A 21,854-nucleotide genomic window follows, 5' to 3' on the forward strand; every position below is an offset into this window, starting at 1 on the left:
ATCATTTTTCATTTTCTTAAGGGAAAAGAACTTTTTATTGTGTCTGGGGTGGACCTACTATTGCACTAACTGCCTTTCTACCCGCCATCGGGCCTATGGGAGAAAGAAGGAAGGTGACAATGACATCCAAATTTTATTTTTGTTCTACGTAGTGAGGGGTATCTTTGACTAGGGATTTCATCACCCCACAGAGGTACTTTGAATTGGGATGCGTTGGGGATATCATCTCTCCCAGCGTACTCTCGAGCGGGTTTTTCGAGCCGCTATATAAATATACTGATCAGGCAGCTAGAGTGTTGAGTGAATTCGACGTATGTGGGGGCCTTCCCTACACCGATAAGCTCAATTAAAGTCTTAAGTGGCTTGCTCTGAGAATCCATCGTTGGATCGGGACCCCTCGAAACCTAATACTAAGAACCAAATTAGTTGCCAAAAATCCTACATTCAGTGGTTCCGGGAGTGTGGATCGTACCCCATAGATACCCTTCATGTACCTTACACTATGATACAGGAATCCCTCGGCTAAAAGATCTTCGGATCTTCAGGGTAAGAGAGACTGGCATGCCCGAGAAGTGTGTGTCATGGAGTGGAGCCAGTGCTGCCAAACTCTCTATCTGTTCATTTTGTTTTGGTATTTTATTGTAAGGGCCTCACTGAATGGTGTCCAATATCCAGCCTAAGACTATTTTCCGTGCTTTTTTATGTATCATTGTACTAGACTAGTATTGAGTCAGTCCCTTGGGCTATTTCAGGCCCTATCCCACGTATCTCTGATTTTTTTGAGATTGTTTGAAAATTGAGTCAGTCAGCTATACATACCTACCAACCATTGTTCTCGGATTTGGAAAACTGCAAAACATTGTCCTACACACGAAGTTACCAAAAACGAAGTCCATTTTGAAACTGATTCTCGAAACATCCTTACATACTTGTGATCTTAGGCATAGTCCCATTTACGTCCTCATTATCGTCCTAAGTCTTTTGCATAGTCCCATTTTACGTCCTTATTATCGTCCTAAGTCTTTTGCATAGTCCCATTTTATGTCCTCATTATCATCCTAAGTATTTTGCATAGTCCCATTTTACGTCCTCATTATCGCCCTAAGTTTTTTGCATTATCGTCCTCATATATGTCTGCACCTAGACCTCATATACGTCTAAGTCCATTATCATTTATAGGTCCATAGCATGTGCCTTCATGGGTCTCCCAAGTGATGGCTTGCTCCCCTTCGAGCAACCTAATCTAGTTCCAAACGGTGGTCAACGAGAAATCATTGATGGTCTAGCTAACTTAGCTTGGGATTTAAGAAGAAGCGCACCCCAGTATATGGGAGTTATATATGAGATAGATATTGAGTCTAGGATTGCCCGTAAGATTGATAGAGAGATTGAGGCTGAACAACATCGTCAACAAATAGAAAGACTTGCATTAGAGAAAGCTAGAAAGGCTAAAAAGGTTTCACATCAAAATCCTCAATAGAGAGTCTAGTATAGTATTGCATACCTCATATTTACATCTATTGTCTAGTGTTAGGTCATCGTCTTGCATAGAACCATCATCATATAGGACATTTTTAGATGCCCGTCACAAGGTCCCAGAAAGAAAAAGGAATAATGGACCCAAACAACACACAGTCTATAAACCCTACTTGGAACATGGACATGTCAATAGGTCAACACTCAGGTACACAGACAATGTCCACCATAAACGAATTACAACAACATCTGACAAAGGCAGAAATTGAGTCCGCACAACAAGACCCGCATGTCCTCATGATCCTAGATGCACTTATACATAGTGATAGGGACAAGTATTTTTTGCTGTTAATACAAAATGGGGCAAAATTACCTGAGCATTTTGATGTCACAAAGATTTTACCACCAAGAAAAACTTTAGGTCAAGATAACAATCAAACATTACCCTTGACGCAAATACAAGCAACGACCTCTAGTCTTCCTCAAAACGTACCTCTTCCAACAAATGTCAACACAAGTGCAAACTTTCAAACAAGTGTGTCATCTTCAGTGATCAATGCTAGTATACCATCACAGAGCCTACCGATAATGTCAAGTATCTCAACACCTATTCAAACGCAAGCAACAAGTGTAAACCAACCTCCAATTTCCTATGGGATCCACATATGGTTATCAAAATCCAAACCTAGGTACTACCAATACAATAGGTACAAGTCAACCAAACATGGGTTCACATATCGCCTATTTTATAGTACCTACGGGAACACACAACACATAAGGTTATAATCTTGGTACATTCCAACAACCTTCTAGTTATGCAACCATGAATCCTTTTGTGGGACATACAAACACACAAGGTATACCTTTGACATCAACCGATATTTTGACACACAAATACAGAGTTTGCAACAATAGATGATGACCATGCAAACTGGTACCGATAAAAAGAGCTACACAATGCAGGACTTATGTCCTTATCCATTTGATCACACAGTATACATGCCACCTTTCCCACAACACTTTGAAACACCCAAATTTGATAGATATCGAGGGAAGGGTGATCCTAGAGATCATATTAGAGAATTTTTTACGGCATGTATAGAAGTTGCCTTGGAAGATACTTATCTAATGAGACTATTCCCTAAAAGTCTGGGAGGTCCGGCTTTAGAGTGGTTTTCACATCTACCACCAACCATCACGTCATGGGGAGAATTAGCTGAACAATTTATTGCAAACTTCTCGCACAACATTGACACCCCGGTTACTTTGATGGATTTATGTGCAGCTAAGCAATAGAAGAATGAAACATTTGCATCCTTCATACAACAATGGAGGGCTCTCTATAGAAGATGCACGACAGTTATCCTAGAAACAGAGCAAGTGGATATGTTTACAGAAAACTTGATTCCAAAGATTAAGTATCCAATACAAATGCAGTGCCTTACCACATTCAAACAAATCACAAAAAAGGCTCTCAAATGTGAGAAGGGCTTGATAGAACAAGGTCTTATTAAGTATGGCAACACAAACAATAGTGACAAATCTAAGTTTTGGTCAAAAAACAAAAATGTGACCAATGATGGTATTGTAGACGCTAGAACTATAAACAGAACCCAACCCATTTTATCATTTGGAACGAGTCAGTCAACAAATCCACATACTGGGAATAACACCAATGTAAATGCTACGCAAAATATGAACACAAGATACCCCAGGGTAAACACTCCAAGAAGAAATTACACACCTTTAGGAGAACCTATTGAGTCGGCGCTCAAAAAGTTAATACAGACAAACATGATCACTCTACCTGAGGTAAGAGTATATGAACCAGGTCCATTCAAACCCACATGGTGGAATGACAATGATTTCTGTGATTATCATAGGACTAAAGGCCACAAAACGGCAAGTTTCTACAAACTAAAAAACTTGGTCCAAGATATGATAGACCAAGGGGACATCACAATTGATACGGATAAGGCCTCAGCAAACACAAATCATATGATTTTTAAGGATCCGTTTGTTAAGCATGACAAGGGAAAAGCAACCACATCAGGTACCCAAGACAACACGGCTAACTACACAAAAGTCTCATATGAATACACTATTCATGCCATTAGTTCAAGAGATACGACAAACAAAGATTCACAAGAAACATCTAATCAGGAAGACCAATATCAAGACACTCATAAAGATGACAACCAAATTTTCATGATATTCGAAGGACCAAAGTACGATGAGGATACGAATCTTTGTCTCCAAGATTGGGGGCAGGATCAACCATCTCACTCAGATTGGTTTGAAGATGGACTCATTGAACATATTATGAATGTCAAACATACACATTGGGACTATGAAGAAGGATTTAATATAAATCTAGATAAAACAGCTTATGATACCAATGATACAATTGCTATAATCACAATTACTCCTAGAGACAGAGACTGTGCAGTCGTTACTCGCAGGTCAAAGGTAACCTTACAAGGGATACCACAAAATCATCCACCAGCAGTAGGGACTTACAATGTAGTTGACCAGCTTAAGAAAACTCCGGCACAAATATCCTTATTTGAACTACTGCGTATTTCACCCAATCATAGAGCTATAATGGACAAAGCACTCCAAGATTCAGTAGTAGACAGAGAAATAGATGAACGTGCCTTCCAGTCTATGGTAGGAAATCTGACACAAGGTACACATATTGCATTTACAGAGCAAGATATTCCTAGTGATAAAATGCTTCATAATGACCCACTACATCTGGAAGCTTACATTCACAAGAAAAGGATCAGAAGAGTACTTATAGATGGGGGAGCCGGTCTGAACATTTGTACATTAAAGCTAGTCAAAGCATTAGGATATTCTGAACTTCACATTGATTCCTCCAAAAGGATAAACATCATGGCTTACAATGATGAAGAACGCCCATCTAAAGGCATTGTAACATTACCTGTACAAGTAGGACCAATAACGACAGAGGTCGCTTTTCAAGTCTTGGACAGAGAACAGGGATATAACATGTTATTGGGCCACCCATGGATCCACACCATGCAAGCAGTACCATCCACATTTCATCAGTGTGTCAAATTCCCATACAATGGTATTGAAATTACCATAAAGGTTGATCCAAATCCATTCCAACATTGTAATTATCTAAAAGATAGTGTAGATAATCAGGTACCTATCAATCAGGCTGCACCTCTCACTACACAGTTGGAAACGTTAAAGATCACAGAAACACAAAAAGATATGCCTACGACATCCTCCTTACAAATAAAGGATATGGGTTGTGGAGAGTACTCTATTGCAAACACTTCAAATGGGAAACAATTATCTCTTTCTCCTAAGTCCTTTGGGAAACCTCATACTACAGTACAAAAGAAAGACAAAGGAAAAGAAATTGTCAAATACTCAGACTCATGCTCTTTCATTAGATGGGGAGACTTAGAGGAAGAATCCTTGAATGAAGATGTTAACCATTGGATATATAGAGAAGAAGATCATATGACAACACCCAGAATACATACAGATCAGTACAACAATGGATTCAAAATACTCCAAAGACATGGATATGATGGTACCACAAGCTTGGGGTTACAAAAACAAGGAAGACTAGAACCTGTTGTTCCTAATGATAATCCAGGAAATCAAGGATCGGGATACAAGCATGTACAACATATCACACAAGCCAGACAGCGTACTCTTGATATACTAAATCGACCAAACAAACCATCAGATTACATATCACAAAGGAATTTGTCCACATAGGCTCTTCCATCTTCATCTCAAACAGGCAATCAGGTACCTACATCACCTAGTGCAGAATCAGATGGGGAAGACATGAGACAACTCTTGCAAGAACCTACCACAGAGTTACAAAATGATGCAATTATTGACACAATAGTACAAGCTAATGTGGCAACAAATGCAGGATTACCCCCACCACCTAAATCCCACCCATGGTTATTGTCACTACTTCTACCACGAGAGGCAACTCAAGCTCAACCTAATGAAATAGATGAAGAAAGATTGCAAAGGCTTATACCTGGCTTAAGAAGAGTCACTAATGTACAAAGAAGACCAGTCAATCTACAATGGAATCAGGGACAGGAACAAGAAGAAATAAGTGATGATAGCCCATATGATGAAACATATATTGACAGTGAGACAGATTCTCATGACTATGAATTCTTATCACTCCATGATTCTACCGAACCAGAAAGTGTAATATCAAACAATCAAGTCTTCATGTTATTAGACTCTACTACACAAGAGAATAATGATTTACCCCTAGTACATTCACACTTGATTGATTGGCGGCAAGAAGGAAAACCAACGCTGGATTGGTTTGAAAATGACAAAGCAATTTTAGAATTTCTAGGAGTCAGAGAAGGATTTTCGCAAGGTGATCATAAAGCAAGGTTTGCTATAGACCTAAATAGAACAACATACTCTGGAGAAGAAAGTATTTCTCAAACAGAAGATAAGAATCAAACTACCCATAATGACAAAAGTGATTTGGGTAATCTTCCTATGGAAAGAGAAAGTTCAGCATTACTTATAGAGGAAACAGAAGAAGTAAACATAGCAGAAGGGGAAGTTGTACATAACATCCATCTGGCAAAATCATTGAGCAAAGAAGAAAAAGACAGATTCATTCATTTTTTCAAACAATGACCTATCAACTTTTCTTGGTCCTATTCAGACATGTCGGGCTTAGATTCTGAATTAGTGTTGCATCATTTACCATTGACACCAGGAGTTAAACCTTACAAGCAAAAATTAAGAAAAATGCATCCAAGTATCGCATTACTGGTTAAAAAAGAATTACAAAAGTTGTTGGAAGTAGTTTTTTTCAGACCTATTGACTACGCAGAATGGATATCAAACCTGGTACCTTTGACTAAGCCCACGGGAGGCATCAGAATCTGTACAGATTTTCAAGATCTAAATAAAGCTTGCCCTAAGGATGACTTCCCGCTACCTAATATCGACATGATAGTTGACCTAACAGCTGGAAATGAGATGTTATCCTCAATGGATGGTTTTTCAGGATACAACTAGATTAAAATTGCACTAGAAGATCAACATAAAATGGCCTTTACATGCCCATGGGGAACATATTGCTGGAATGTGATGCCATTTGGTCTTAAAAATGCTAGCGCAACATACGAGAGAGCCATGACAACATTATTTAATGACATGATCCATAACATAATGGAAGATTACATGGATGACATATTGGCTAAATCGCAAACCAGTGAAAGTCACCTTGCAGTTCTTACACAAATATTTGATCGGTTGGAACAATATAATGTCAGATTAAACCCAAAGAAATGTGTGTTTGGCATAACAGCAGGTAAACTATTAGGGTTTATAGTATCAAACAGAGGAATTGAAATAGACCCTGCCAAGGTCAAGGCAATCATTGATATGCAACCTCCATCAACACTTAAACAACTCAGAGGGTTACAAGGGAGATTGCAATCCATAAGGAGATTCATAGCACAATTGGCAGATAAGTGTCACCCATTCCAACATTTACTCAGGAAAGGAGTTATTTTTAAATGGACAGAACAATGCCAAGAAGCTTTCCAAGCTCTAAAAGATTATCTTTTGAACACACCAGTGTTAATATCCCCTATTCCAAGACAACCTCTATTGTTGTACATATTAGCAACAAACTCGACTCTGGGAGCTCTATTGGCATAGCATGACAAAAATGGAAAAGAAAGAGCCATTTATTATATAAGTAGGACTCTGATTGACTATGAGCTTAATTACACCCCCATAGAGAGAGCTTGCTTAGCAGTAATCTTTGCATCCCAAAAGCTCAGACACTACATGTTGAGTCATAAGGTACAACTCATTGCATGGTTTGACCCTCTCAAATACCTATTGAGCAGAGCAACATTGACCGAGTGATTGGCTAAGTGGGTTATGATCTTGAGCGAGTTTGATATAGAATACATAGACAGAAAAGCTATCAAAGGACAAATCATAGCAGATCAATTAGCAGAGGCTCCTATACAAGATAGTCACCCATTGCTAATAGACTTTCCAGATGAATCCGTGTTTACACTAACTACCTCAGTAATGTGGAAGTTGTACTTTGATGGATCATATACAAATCACAAATCCGGAGTAGGTATTGTCTTCATTACTCCTCAAGGGGATGTTATACCTAAGTCATTTAGGATCAATTTCCCATGCACCAACAATATGGCAGAATATGAAGCTATCCTCATAGGACTTCGTATAGTTGTGCAATGGAAAATACAAGAGTTACAGGTCTATGGTGATTCGCAGTTGATTGTGAACCAGGTCAATGATGATTACAATACAAAGGATGACAAACTCATGCCTTATAAGAAGTTGGTCAAAGATTACAAGGAGCACTTTAGCAAAATTACCTTCGAACAAATCCCTAGAATACAAAACAAGGCAGCAGATGCAATGGCAACAATAGGGTCTCTTCTGAATATGCTTGCTAATGGAACTCAGTTTGAGTTTATCATAGAATAGTTAATGCTACCTGCATATGAGACCCCCCTATCAGACTATGTATGTGCAATTGTGGGACTAGAATCACCTTGGTACAATAAAATATATACATATTTGAATACCCAATACATGTCACCAGATTTGTCCAGAAATCAAAAGAATACCTTTATTCATCAAGCATCTAGATACACCATCATAGCTGATACTCTGTATAGAAAGGGTTTCGATAGAACTCTTCTCCGATGTCTGGATGAGAATGAAGCACACCTTGCTTTAAAAGAAGTCCATGATGGAATCTGTGGGGCTCACCAAAGCGGTTTGCCATTGTCAAAGAAACTGTTGAGAACCGGGTATTACTGGCCAACCATGGAAAAAGATGCTTACAAGTATGTACAGAAGTGTAAACAATGCCAAATGCAAGGAGACCTTATTCATGCACCAGCACAAGATCTTCAACCCATCACATCACCGTGGCCATTTTCACAATGGGGATTAGATCTCGTAGGTAGAATCAACCCTACTTCGTCCAACGGGCATAAGTTTATCTTGATAGCCAATGAATAATTTACAAAATGGGTTGAGGCAATTCCATTAACATACACTACGAGAAAGCAGATATCAAAATTTATGCTCAACTACATTATATGTAGATACGGAGTTCCAATGTGCTTTGTTACAGATAATGGGCGTCCATTTAAAAACCAGGAAGTGAAAGAATTATGTGACAATTTTCACATACAACAGAGATTTGCCACACCATATTATCCACAAAGTAATGGACAAGCAAAGGCTACAAATAAAACAATATTGAAAATTCTTAAGAAAGTAGTCACTGACACAGGATGGGACTAGCATCTCCAGCTAAATCCCGCTCTCTGGGCTTACAAAACAGGAGTGTGTACCCCTACAGGAGCAACACCATATTCCTTGGTCTATGATACAGAAGCGATACTCCCCATTGAAATAGAAATGTCGTCTCTAAGAGTATCCTTACAGAACATTATATCAGAAGAAGACTACAGGGTAGCAAGGTAGCAAGGTTGCAAGAACTAGAAACCCTTGATGAAAAACGACAAACAACATTCAATCATTTACAAGGATATCAAAATAGACTGAGGCAAAGCTATAATAAAAGGGTCCGCCCACGAACCTTTCAAGTGGGGGATATAGTACTTAAAGAGAATCAAAGGAACTTAGTAGAACAAGAAAGGCCAGGGAAATTCGAACCTAATTGGCTAGGTCCTTTCATTATAACAAGGGTCATATGCAACGATGCCTATCATTTGGCTACCTTGGAGGGAAATCCAATCTCTAACCCTATGAACAGAATGCATCTTAAGCGGTATTACACCTAAGGGCTGTGTAGTTTAGGTTTTACTTTCCACATTGCAATATGCAGGATGAAGATGCACTTCCTATTCGAACAAGGTTGACTGTCTTTGTTTTTTAGCATTTGTAATACACTGATTGAAAATGAAGGTGCAAAACATTTCATAGATAAGCGGTCAATTGATCTCTAAGACCCTTCAGAACATTCATCTCAACACACTTAGTGACTAGGATTTACAAATGGAGACGCGGAAAACTTCCCCATTGGTTCTTGAAACTTTGATCTTCTTTTGCCCATGTGTGTGCAGATGAGTTAATTCCTGCTCTTGTGTTCACTAAAGATCCTTAGCATCCTATATGACTAGCTACACGGTTTTTCTAACTTCAAAAGCATCCCAAATAGAGCCTCACTGCCAGCAAGCCTTGAGAGCTCCGACGAGGTTATAGACTGTAATTTCTCAAATATTGCTCCATTGCCAGTAGGCGTTCATAGCCCTGATGGAGTTACTAGCATGTTCCCATAGTCAAGCTTTTTATCGTATTTGTATACATGATATTTCAGTTATATATCATTTCTCTTTTTGCCTTTAGATGGATATTTGGCATAGCTCTTTTAATTTTTATTTTCTTGCCTTGACTTGTAAGTAATGAAACCTACTTGGGTGTGACCATTACAGCAGTGCTGAAGTAGAATTTAGATTTTTCACTAGTCATATGATCAACTAGCTGTCTAGAATGAATTAGAGATCTCGTTAAGGTGTAAGATATAGCAATTGATAGATTGTGGGTTACCAAGTCTCAAATAGTGAAATCACTACCCAACCATAAGTAAAACGTTGTCGCAGGGTAATGTTGAGAATGAATGACTTTAGAACCCCAAAGACTTCATGTCCGAATATCTAAGAAAGGCGATGACCCTTGTTTTCTTTTCAGGATGCAAACGAATGATAAACTCGAATAGTTGCCTTGTTTTATTTGATGCTTCTATGTGAGAATGCAGAACTTTAAGAATGCGATGTGTTTGAAAAATAAACTATATGTAATGCAGTGTTTTAAATGATATGATATGCAATGCGGAAAGTAAAACCTAAACTACACAGCCCTTAGGTGTAATACCACTTAAGATGCATGTTGTTCATAGGGTCAGAGATTGGATTTCCCTCCAAGGTAGCCAAATGATAGGCACCATTGCCTATGACCCTTGTTATAATGAAAGGACCTAGCCAATTAGGTTTGAATTTCCCTGGCCTTTCTCATTTTGCTAAGTTCCTTTGATTCTCTTTAAGTACTAGATCCCCCACTTGAAAGGTTCATGGGCGGACCCTTTTATTATAGCTTCACCTCAGTCTATTTTGATATCCTTGTAAATGATTGAATGATGTTTGTTGTTTTTCATCAAGGGTTTCTAGTTCTTGCAACCTCGCTACCCTGTAGTATTCTTCTGATATAATGTTCTGTAAGGATACTCTTAGAGACGGTATTTCTATTTCAATGGGGAGTATCGCTTTTGTATCATAGACCAAGGAATATGGTGTTGCTCTTGTAGGGGTACGCACTCCTGTTCTGTAAGCCTAGAGAGCGGGATTTAGCTGGAGATGCCAGTCCCGTCCTGTGCCAGTGACTACTTTCTTAAGAATTTTCAATATTGTTTTCTTTTTAGCCTCTACTTGTCCATTACTTTGTGGATAATATGGCGTGGCAAATCTCTTTTGTATGTGAAATTTGTCACATAATTCTTTCACTTCTTGGTTTTTAAATGGATGCTCGTTATCTGTAACAAAGCACATTGGAACTCCATATCTACATATAATGTAGTTGAGCATAAATTTTGATATCTGCTTTCCCGTAGTGTATGTTAATGGAATTGCCTCAACCCATTTTGTAAAGTATTTAGTGGTTGTCAAGATAAACTTATGCCCGTTGGACGAAGTAGGGTTGATTCTACCTACGAGATCTAATCCCCATTATGAAAATGGCCACGGTGATGTGATGGGTTGAAGATCTTGTGCTGGTGCATGAATAAGGTCTCCATGCATTTGGCATTGTTTACACTTCTGTACATACTTGTAAGCATCTTTTTCCATGGTTGGCCAGTAATACCCGGTTCTCAGCAGTTTCTTTGACAATGGCAGACCGCTTTGGTGAGCCCCACAGATTCCATCATGGACTTCTTTTAAAGCAAGGTGTGCTTCATTCTCATCCAGACATCAGAGAAGAGTTCCATCGAAACCCTTTCTATACAGAGTATCAGCTATGATCGTGTATCTAAATGCTTGACGAATAAAGGTCTTCTTTTGATTTCTGGAGCACATTTCTATTTCTAGGCCTGTCATTCATGTAGATTTGTAGCCTGGTGAGCCTTATGCTTTCAGGTATACAATAGGTATCAGACACAGGGGTTCGGGGAACACCTTGTACTGGAGACATTAGTTGGATATATTGCAGCATTTCATTTGGAGACCTTACTTAGATTGCCCCGATTGGCCTGATGATGTACTGCACTTGTCTTTCTGCCACCAGCAGAGATATCTAATTGGTAGGACCTTTGAGAATCAGCGGATCATAGAGATGTATCTTCCTCGACGTGTTCTTAGACAGTTTGATGAGGTACAGGTGACACCTGTGGTTACTGCATATTTTGCTCGTGTATCTCGTGAGGTATCTAATTGGGGTGTGTGTATTCAGCCACATGTTGCCTCTACTGAGTTTGATTTGTTGCAGCCATTACTCTGGGGTTGGGGTAGGGGTGGAGCGGATCCAGGGACGATAGCGGAGTATGAATTAATTTAGCATCTAATCTATGTAGATACGGAGTTCCAATGTGCTTTGTTACAGATAACGGGCGTCCATTTAAAAACTAGGAAGTGAAAGAATTATGTGACAAATTTCACATACAACAGAGATTTGCCATGCCATATTATCCACAAAGTAATGGACAAGCAGAGGCTACAAATAAAACAATATTGAAAATTCTTAAGAAAGTAGTCACTAACATAGGACGGGACTGACATCTCCAGCTAAATCCCGCTCTCTAGGCTTACAGAACAGGAGTGCATACCCCTACAGGAGCAACACCATATTCCTTGGTCTATGGTATAGAAGCGATACTCCCCATTGAAATAGAAATACCATCTCTAAGAGTATCCTTACAGAACATTATATCAGAAGAATACTACAGTGTAGCGAGGTTGCAAGAACTAGAAACCCTTGATGAAAAACGACAAACAACATTCAATCATTTACAAGGATATCAAAATAGACTAAGGCGAAGCTATAATAAAAGGGTCCACCCACGAACCTTTCAAGTGGGGGATCTAGTACTTAAAGAGAATCAAAGGAACTTAGTAGAACGAGAAAGGCTAGGGAAATTCGAACCTAATTGGCTAGGTCCTTTCATTATAACAAGGGTCATAGGCAATGGTGCCTATCATTTGGCTACCTTGGAGGGAAATCCAATCTCTGACCCTATGAACATCATGCATCTTAAGCGGTATTACACCTAAGGGTTGTGTAGTTTAGGTTTTACTTTTCGCATTGCATATCATATCATTTAAAACACTACATTACATATAGTTTATTTTTCAAACGCATCGCATTCTTAAAGTTCTGCATTCTCACATAGAAGTATCAAATAAAACAAGGCAACTGTTCGAGTTTATCATTCGTTTGCATCCTGAAAAGAAAACAAGGGTCATCGCCTTTCTTAGATATTCAGACATGAAGTCTTTGGGGTTCTAAAGTCATTCATTCTCAACATTACCTTGCGAAAATGTTTTACTTATGGTTGGGTAGTGATTTCACTATTTGAGACTTAGTAACCCACAATCTATCAATTGCTATATCTTACACCTTAACGAGATCTCTAATTCATTCTAGACACCTAGTTGATCATATGACTAGTGAAAAATCTAAAATTCTACTTCAGCGCCGCTATAATGGTCACACCCAGGTAGGTTTCATTACTTACAAGTCAAGGCAAGAAAATAAAAATTAAAAGAGCTATGCCAAATATCCATCTAAAGGCAAAAAGAGCAATGATATATAACTGAAATATCATGTATACAAATACGATAAAAAGCTTGACTATGGGAACATGCTAGTAACTCCATCAGGGCTATGAATAACTACTGGCAATGGAGCAATATTTGAGAAATTACAGTCTATAACCTCATCGGAGCTCTCAAGACTTGCTGGCAGCGAGGCTCTATTCGGGATGCTTTTGAAGTTAGAAAAACCATGTAACTAGTCATATAGGATGCTAAGGATCTTTAGTTAACACAAGAGCGGGAATTAACTCATCTGCACACACATGGGCAAAAGAAGATCAAAGTTTCAAGAACCAATGGGGAAGTTTTCCGCGTCTCCATTTGTAAATCCTAGTCACTAAGTGTGTTGAGATGAATGTTCCGAAGGGCCTTAGAGATCAATTAACCGCTTATCTATGAAATGTTTTGTACCTTCATTTTCAATCAGTGTATTACAAATGCTAAAAAACAAAGACAGTCAACCTTGTTCGAATAGGAAGTGCATCTTCATCCTGCATATTGCATTCACATAGGTCATGTCAAAAATTTCTTTGTCTCCACATGCATTCTATAGATCATCATGTCATACGGGTCTGCACACTGGGGGCATAATTGAAAAAATCCAAAAAATCAGATAAAGTCTTGAAAAAATCCAAAAAATCAGATAAAGTCCTGAAAAAAATCCAAAAAATCAGATAAAGTCTGAAAAAGTCCAAAAAAAAAAAACATTGAAAACCTCAAAATCAACCAAAAACATCCGTATAATGTCCTGAAAAAATATACCAAAAACAATGAAAAAAATTAAAATACCAAGAACATTCAAATACAATTCTGAAAAGATCAACCAAAAAAACATCCATATACAATCCTGAAAAAAATCAAACAAAAACATTCAAAAATCTACCTACATAATCCAAAAACATCGAAAAAGCTCTTGGAAAAGAACTAAAAATCAAAAATCAATCAATCAAAAAACTTGCAATAACATGTCTTGTAAGAAACAAATACCCTAGCAGATATCCAACAAACACTTCGCACGAAGTTAACAAAGGATACGACTATCCAGTCAAACATCCGCAATCAACTGATCAAACTGTCTTATCAATCGTATCATATCCATATCAACATGATCATTATCTTGTCTTAAACAGAAGAGGATACACTCGAAATCAGACAGGTCAGTCTTAAACGAGGTCCGCAACTTTCTGAGATCAGACATTATCAACCATCACATCAAGCAACTGAGAACGAAGGCACAAGGTCAGTATAGCTGCTGAATTTTGTCCGAGTCAGTCTTTATCTTTTTATCATTTGGCGACAGATATTGTTTCTATGTTACTCAAGGATATCCAAAAGTGACTAGAGGAGCTATGATGAGCATTATATTTTTCTTTGTTTGTTGTTTGTGGTGTGAACCGATGAAATTCTAGGGAAATTGCTCTAATGGGTGTCTGTGATAAGAGCCTTCACATCAAGGTGAAATCGCCACACATACCTCGACCCCTAACGCAATTCCCAGAATGGAGGGTTCACTCCTTGTCTGATACGTGTTGGTTTCTACAATGAGATATCTTTGCATCTTAGTTCCTTATACCCTGATGTGCTAAACTCCATTGATTCAATAATAAGGCTCAGTGATGAATATATATTGATGCAATAAAATATGAGACACAGGTTCGTGATTCATTCAATTTCATTATCATCTTCATCTCATTTGCTTATTGATAGTTTGTTGGTTTCTGGCTAGTCGCTTTCTTTCTAACATTCTTTCTATCATCAAATTTTTCTCTCTACCATCTCACTAACATTTCTTCAAAGTGTATCTGAGTCAAAATGGATTCAACCATTATCATACAAAAAACCATTCATAATAGAGTTCATTTGCATTTCATAATAGAGTTCATTTGCATTCATAATAAGGTTCATTCGCATTTATAATAAGCTTCATTTGCATTCATAATAGAGTTCATTTGTATTTCATTATAGAGTTCATTTGCATTTATTTTAGATTTCATTACATCATTACTACATACATGTACTATCATTGCATTTAGAATCATATAGAATTCTAGTAGATATGCATTATACAACTCATAACATCATATAAATCATACATGGAAAGCAAAAATAATATACATAGATCATTTCCATAAAAAACTGCATGCTATATATATAACTCAAAAATGATAATGTGTGTGAATACAATAAATAAGCCTGAAGGCTCAGATAACATGATCAACCAACACTGCCTCTATCAGCAGGTGGATCCTATCCACTAGATCCTGCCCCAGGATGTCGAGGTGGTCCCATAACACCACCACTGCTAGTCCGTCATGAAGTAGATCTACTCAATCTCCTCCCCATGAATGCACTGAAGCTAGGCTCTCTCTGACCCTCAGGGATGGCTCTCTCATATGCCTGTCTATAATAAATAGCCTCCTACGCAGTAGTGAAATATCTCTCTCCCTGGTCACGTGCATCTGTACCTACTCTAAAAAGTTGATCAAAGGCATCCATAGTAATCTGACATCGTCGCATTGCCTCATCTCTCTCCCGTTGAAGACGCACTCACTCCGCCTCTAGGGCACCATAATCTGCACGATAGGTCTCTCGCTCAATATCTCATCTAGCAACCTCATCCTCCAAGCTCTGCACCCGCGCTCTAAGAGTCTACAGCTCATCCTCATCACCAACCTCTCTTATCCCACCCTCTGCGGCAGGCGCATCCTCCAACTCTAGCATATCATCATCGTCATCCCCACCCTCGCTACTCGATGACTCCGAGGAATCATTGTTGTCCTCACTACTAATAGACTCAGTGTCTCCACCAATGTCTATATCCTCATCTCCACCACCTCCTCCCCCATCTCCATCATCTCCACCATCTCCACCACCTCCTCCCCCATCTCCTCCATCTCCTCCAGCTCTCTCCCCTGCGTCTATCCTTAACCGCTATCTAGGATGGCAAATCTATTGTGTTGTAATCGAAACAGCAGGATCAGTCAAAGGCACTGGCATGTGCCTAGCAAACCATGCATCATACTCCATTGTCGTCCCTGGATCCACTCCACCCCTACCCCAACCCCAGAGTAATGGCTGCAATGAATCAAACTCAGCAGAGGCAACATGTGGCTAAATACACACACCCCAATCAGATACCTCATGAGATATACGAACAAAATATGCAGTAACCACAGGTGTCACCTGTACCTCACCAAACTGTCTAAGAACACATCTAGGAAGATACATCTCTATGATCCGCTGAGTCTCAAAGGTCCTACCAATAAGATATCTCTATTGGCGGCAGAAAGACAAGTGCACTACATCATCAAGCCAACCGGGACAATCTAAGTAAGGTCTCCAAATGAAATGCTCCAATATATCCAACTGATGTCTCCAGTACAAGGTGTTCCCCAAACCCCTGTGTCTGATACCTGCTGTATACCTGAAAGCATAAGGCTCACCAGGCTGCAAATCTACATGAACGACAGGCCTAGAAATAGAAATGTGCTCCCATGCCCATGTCTGCAGCAAAGTAACACCACAACTGATAGAACGGTATCCCAGATACACAATACCATGCATCTGATAGTACAAAATGGCAAGTAGACAAGGACCCCAAGCATATAGTCGATGATGCACAATCATATCATGGAGCACTCTGCCCCATCCAACTGGAAACCCATGACCTCATCGATCAGGTATCAGTAAACCACCGACAATACCACATAATACAATGGTCAGGTCATCATAGTCTAATCGGGCCCAAGGGATCTCCTAACGGCCACTGATCTACAAATCCTGAATCTCACACTCAAAAAGTGCACATAGTCCAGCAATGCCATCGTCATGGTCATATATAACCCTCTCACCATGAATGGGAATATGCAGTATATGCCATACATCCTCTAAGGTAATGGATGCCTCACCAGTCGGAAGATGAAATGAACACGTCTCTGAGTCCCACCACTCTATCAAAGCTGTAATCATGGCCCTGTTGGCCGTAACCTCTGGGAAATGCAATACATGGTAAAGACCAAGCTGACGAATATGCTCAATCTCATCATCTGGTAGGTCAGCTCGAAGATCAAGTCCACTAGGCCTGCTTTGTCGACAGTATAACACTCCGATGTTCTCCTGCAAACGAGAAAATGATCAAAATATCAGATGTCGGATCCAGATAAACTTAAAATATTTTCAAAATGCATGACAAAAACTTACATTTACAACGAATGTGTAACAGTTATGACTTATGCGGTACAAATATGGCTCTTGCGTGACGATTGAACCTAATGTGCGACACAATGAGCGCATGCGTGACAAATAACACTTATGCGTAATGATATACACAAATGCGGCATGATACAGCTAATGCGTGATGCTTACGACACATGCGTAACATTTACAGCGAATGCGGTACACTAAGCACTAATGCGTAAAAGTCGACAAGTGATTGCATAATGCATAGCAAAAAGTGATCATGAAATTTTTTTGGAAAAAAGGCATAAAAACAAGAAAAAATCAGGGAAAAGCAATGAAAAATACCATGCCGCCAGTCCCAGGAAGTCTCTGAAATGAACATACTCGGTCCAACAAGTGCAATCGAGCTCTATAACCAGACATGATGACCAAAAACTCAGAAATAGGCACAAAAATTGCAAAGAAACCAAAAAACTACCAAATCACAAATGAGCAAATAAAAACCTAGAATTATCTATTTATAGCTCAAAATTAGGGTTTTACAACACCTTGATGCCTGTGGTCCCCGCCAGCTTCAAACAACTTGTAGCCTACTCAAACGATCTCGAAATGAAACGAAATTTCATACGCTGGTTCCTTACACTGGTATCGAAACAATGGTCTCAATTTTTGAATTTTTTGACCACCTTTTCCAAGGGGGCATATTTACACTACACGACAATACCAAGGCATACTGGGGCAGAATTTTTCATTTTCTTTGAAACAATGTCGTTCTGACTTTGTCTCAAAGAGGGGCAAATGTAGACACCTAAAAATGTCTCATTGATCATGTACTAATTATTCCTCTAATTGATTAAATAATCTTTATTATTTAATTAAGTCAATTAAACTTATTCTTCTAAATTCTTCTAATTTCATATTTCCTCATCATCTTATTAATTATTCTATTTCCTATTCTATCATCATTTAATCATTTTAATCATTTTCTAAATATTAATTAAATATTTATTATTTAATTAATTCTGATTAATTTCCCAATTTAAATAATCTTCATTATTTAAATAAATTACTAATTACTCAATTTCTATCTCTAATCATCTAATCATTCAACCCTCTTCTAAATATTAATTAAATATTTATTATTTAATTAATTGTGATTTAATTCTTTAAATTAAATAGTCTTTATTATTTAATTAAATTCCATTTCTAAATATTTAAATAGTTTTTTAAAATTATTTAATCAGCTAATTAATTCTTCCAATTCCAAATCCCCAAATTCTAATTTCATTTAATTTCATATTCTTCTAATTTCTTCCAAATTCATCACGTTCATGATTTCAAAAATCAAATTGAAAATCAAAGTCAAGTTCTAAATATATTCAAAGGCTAAATTGAATTAATAAATTCAATTATTTGATTAATATCTCATGCAAAGATTAAATTAATAATTTAAATCTAAATGCAAGCACATGCTAAATTAATTAATTAAATCAATTAATTAATTAAATCATTTATCTCTCCAACTTCTATTTCCATCCTTCAGTTAGCTTTTTCTAAATTTAGCTCTCAGTGTCATCCTCTTTATTTCCTCCAATCATTCTTTTTCTTCCTTCAGTTAACTCTTTCATCAATCAGTTGACTCCTTTAATCTATTCAATCTATTGAGTTCCACTCCTACAATCAACAGTTCAACTATCAAATTGCATTTGGGCTCACTTGAGTTTACACCTTTTGATCATTTTGTTCCACCTTTCAATCAATCTTCTCCAATTTTCTATAAATTGAGCATCCAATCTCCATTTTCAACAATCACGAACTTCGAATCTTTGTGTCACTTGCAGGTTACTAACACAATATCTGAGAGCCATCATACCACGAAGAGAAGAAGAGCAATGGAAGCAATATTCACATCTTGGAATAGGGAGTTTTATCTGAATTGATTTCATTCTTAATTCCTGTTTTGCTTGATGATTGTATTATTTCATTGTCTAGTTTGTTAGATTTGTTAATTAGATAGGGATTCATGATTTCCCTGGTGTTTCTAATTGATAGCTTTGTTTATTTGAAGATGATTCACCTTAGGATCTCATACTCAACATAATGATCATTTCGACAACATAAACCAATTAGTATTGCATCATCTTATTACAAGATCATAGTTTCTATATCATCAAGACCTAATACATAAAAGTATATAGAATAAGAACATAGTCTATATTGCTACATCACATCCTAAATGATTAATATTACAAGTTATGTAAGTACATAATCTTATTTCCTTTTTATCATAATGCATCATAGATTTACTTAACCGTTTCACCTAGGATTCAAGCAACCACCACTATCCTTTCTATTATTCACTCCATAGGACAATGTAGCAAGATACCAACTCTCAATGCAAATGCAACACAAATTTATATAAGCTATTTCATTTCATTTCCACATAAAAGTCATATATTAATATTTCATAATGAACAACCGATATATCAAGGAATATTCTAGGAACATTTCTCCTACTCACCACATAAAGCCCTATTATAATTTCATTTACAAGTACATAGAGATGCCTAACTCAAAGATACATAATCTATTTTACATATACAAATCATCATGATACAATGTCTTCTTTTCCATGTACATAGAAATCAGCTCCAAAGAATAATCACATGAAGAATCCAATCCACGCATGCTAACATCCAAGAAGAATATCCCAATGGAAGAAGGCATCAAACTAGCCGACCATGTGGAACCAAATAGGAACCACCTCTTGTGCTAGGAGATGACATAGGGTTCCAACTCACACTCAAGACCTAAGTTGACACCTATCAACCAAAGGATATAACATGACTTCACAAGACTCCAACATGAGATCACAACACCAAAGTACATCACATGGCTAAATCAATGTAATCAACCTACAGAGGCAAAATCATCAAAGCAAGGCATATGGAAAATGGACACATGTTGGGTAGAGTCAAATCACATGCTAACCTCATTTGGCATCCGTCTCCACCTTGGAGTCACTCAAGGGAGATCGGGTATACTGCTCCAACGATCTTCTCAATCTAGGATCTGAAAACCACCTCCCTGGGTCCATCCAATTGGGGCATACAACATCATATTATTTTTCTTGATTAGGTGAATTCCTAGATACCTAACCCTCTAATCAATTATTATTATGTTATCACTTTTAATTAAACCATAAACTCTTCATGTGATACCATAGGTCTAGACCCCCTTCCTAGAGATCCAGTGTTCATAACCTAGGTCCAACACATGCAAGAGCCCACTCTCCCAACCATGGAACAAGACCATAGGGTAAATACACATCCATATAAAATAAAACAACATCATGAAGGCTCAAAAGTGATATAAGAATAGATACAACAAACTGAACACCAAATTGAGCAAAGAGGACTCATAAGCCATACTCGTAGAAAGAAGCCTTCACCAAGACATCATAAAGGATAAGCCAATCATGAATAAAATCCATAAAAGAGATAAAAAGCATATAAAATCCTCAAAAATGAGGCATAACACATCCCACTGGATCCATACATTCAATTCTCTCAACAACAAGGCATTCTCCCTCTCCCTGGAGCAACATATCACATATGATACACCTCAATGATAAGGCATGCATCCTCTTACCGAAGAACAAGAAACATTATAAGGGATCAAAAACATCATAATAAACTCTAAGAATGTCAACACAGACAACAAATGCCTCTGGAGTACTCACACAGACCAAAAATACACCAAAATAGGCTAAAAACTAACTTTCTGAGACCCCCGAGACAGTCCAATGACCTTGGTAGGTATGATATCATTTTTGGACCATTTTGTAGCATTTTGGGGTCATATGTCAGCATTTTTGGTAAATTGGCTTACATTTGCAGTTTTAGGACTTTAGCACGCTTGACACATTGCATGGCGCCCCTGGTATGAATAGTGGTGCTCCTGGAATGTATGGTGGTTCTCCTGGTATTTCCCATAGCACCCATGGTTCAAACAATAGTGCTTTTGGGTGTTTTGATAGCACTTTTGGGAAAAGTGCCTAAAATGCAATATAAACTACCCATTTGGGTAGGGCACTTGCCCAGATCAACAAAGGGGTCAAACATGACACCCATGACCAACTCATAGGGCTTGTAGGATGCAAAAATAATTGAGGAATAACAAGTTGTAAGTTTCACAGATAGAAAGAAGGAAAACGATGAGCAATTATTTCTCCTACAGAGCCAAATCTGAGTCACAAAGAGCTAAAACCACAAGAGAGAGAGAGAGAGAGAGAGAGAGAGAGAGAGAGAGAGAGAGAGAGAG

This window comes from Cryptomeria japonica, chromosome 10 (assembly GCF_030272615.1).
Source record: "Cryptomeria japonica chromosome 10, Sugi_1.0, whole genome shotgun sequence".
Lineage (NCBI taxonomy): Eukaryota > Viridiplantae > Streptophyta > Pinopsida > Cupressales > Cupressaceae > Cryptomeria > Cryptomeria japonica.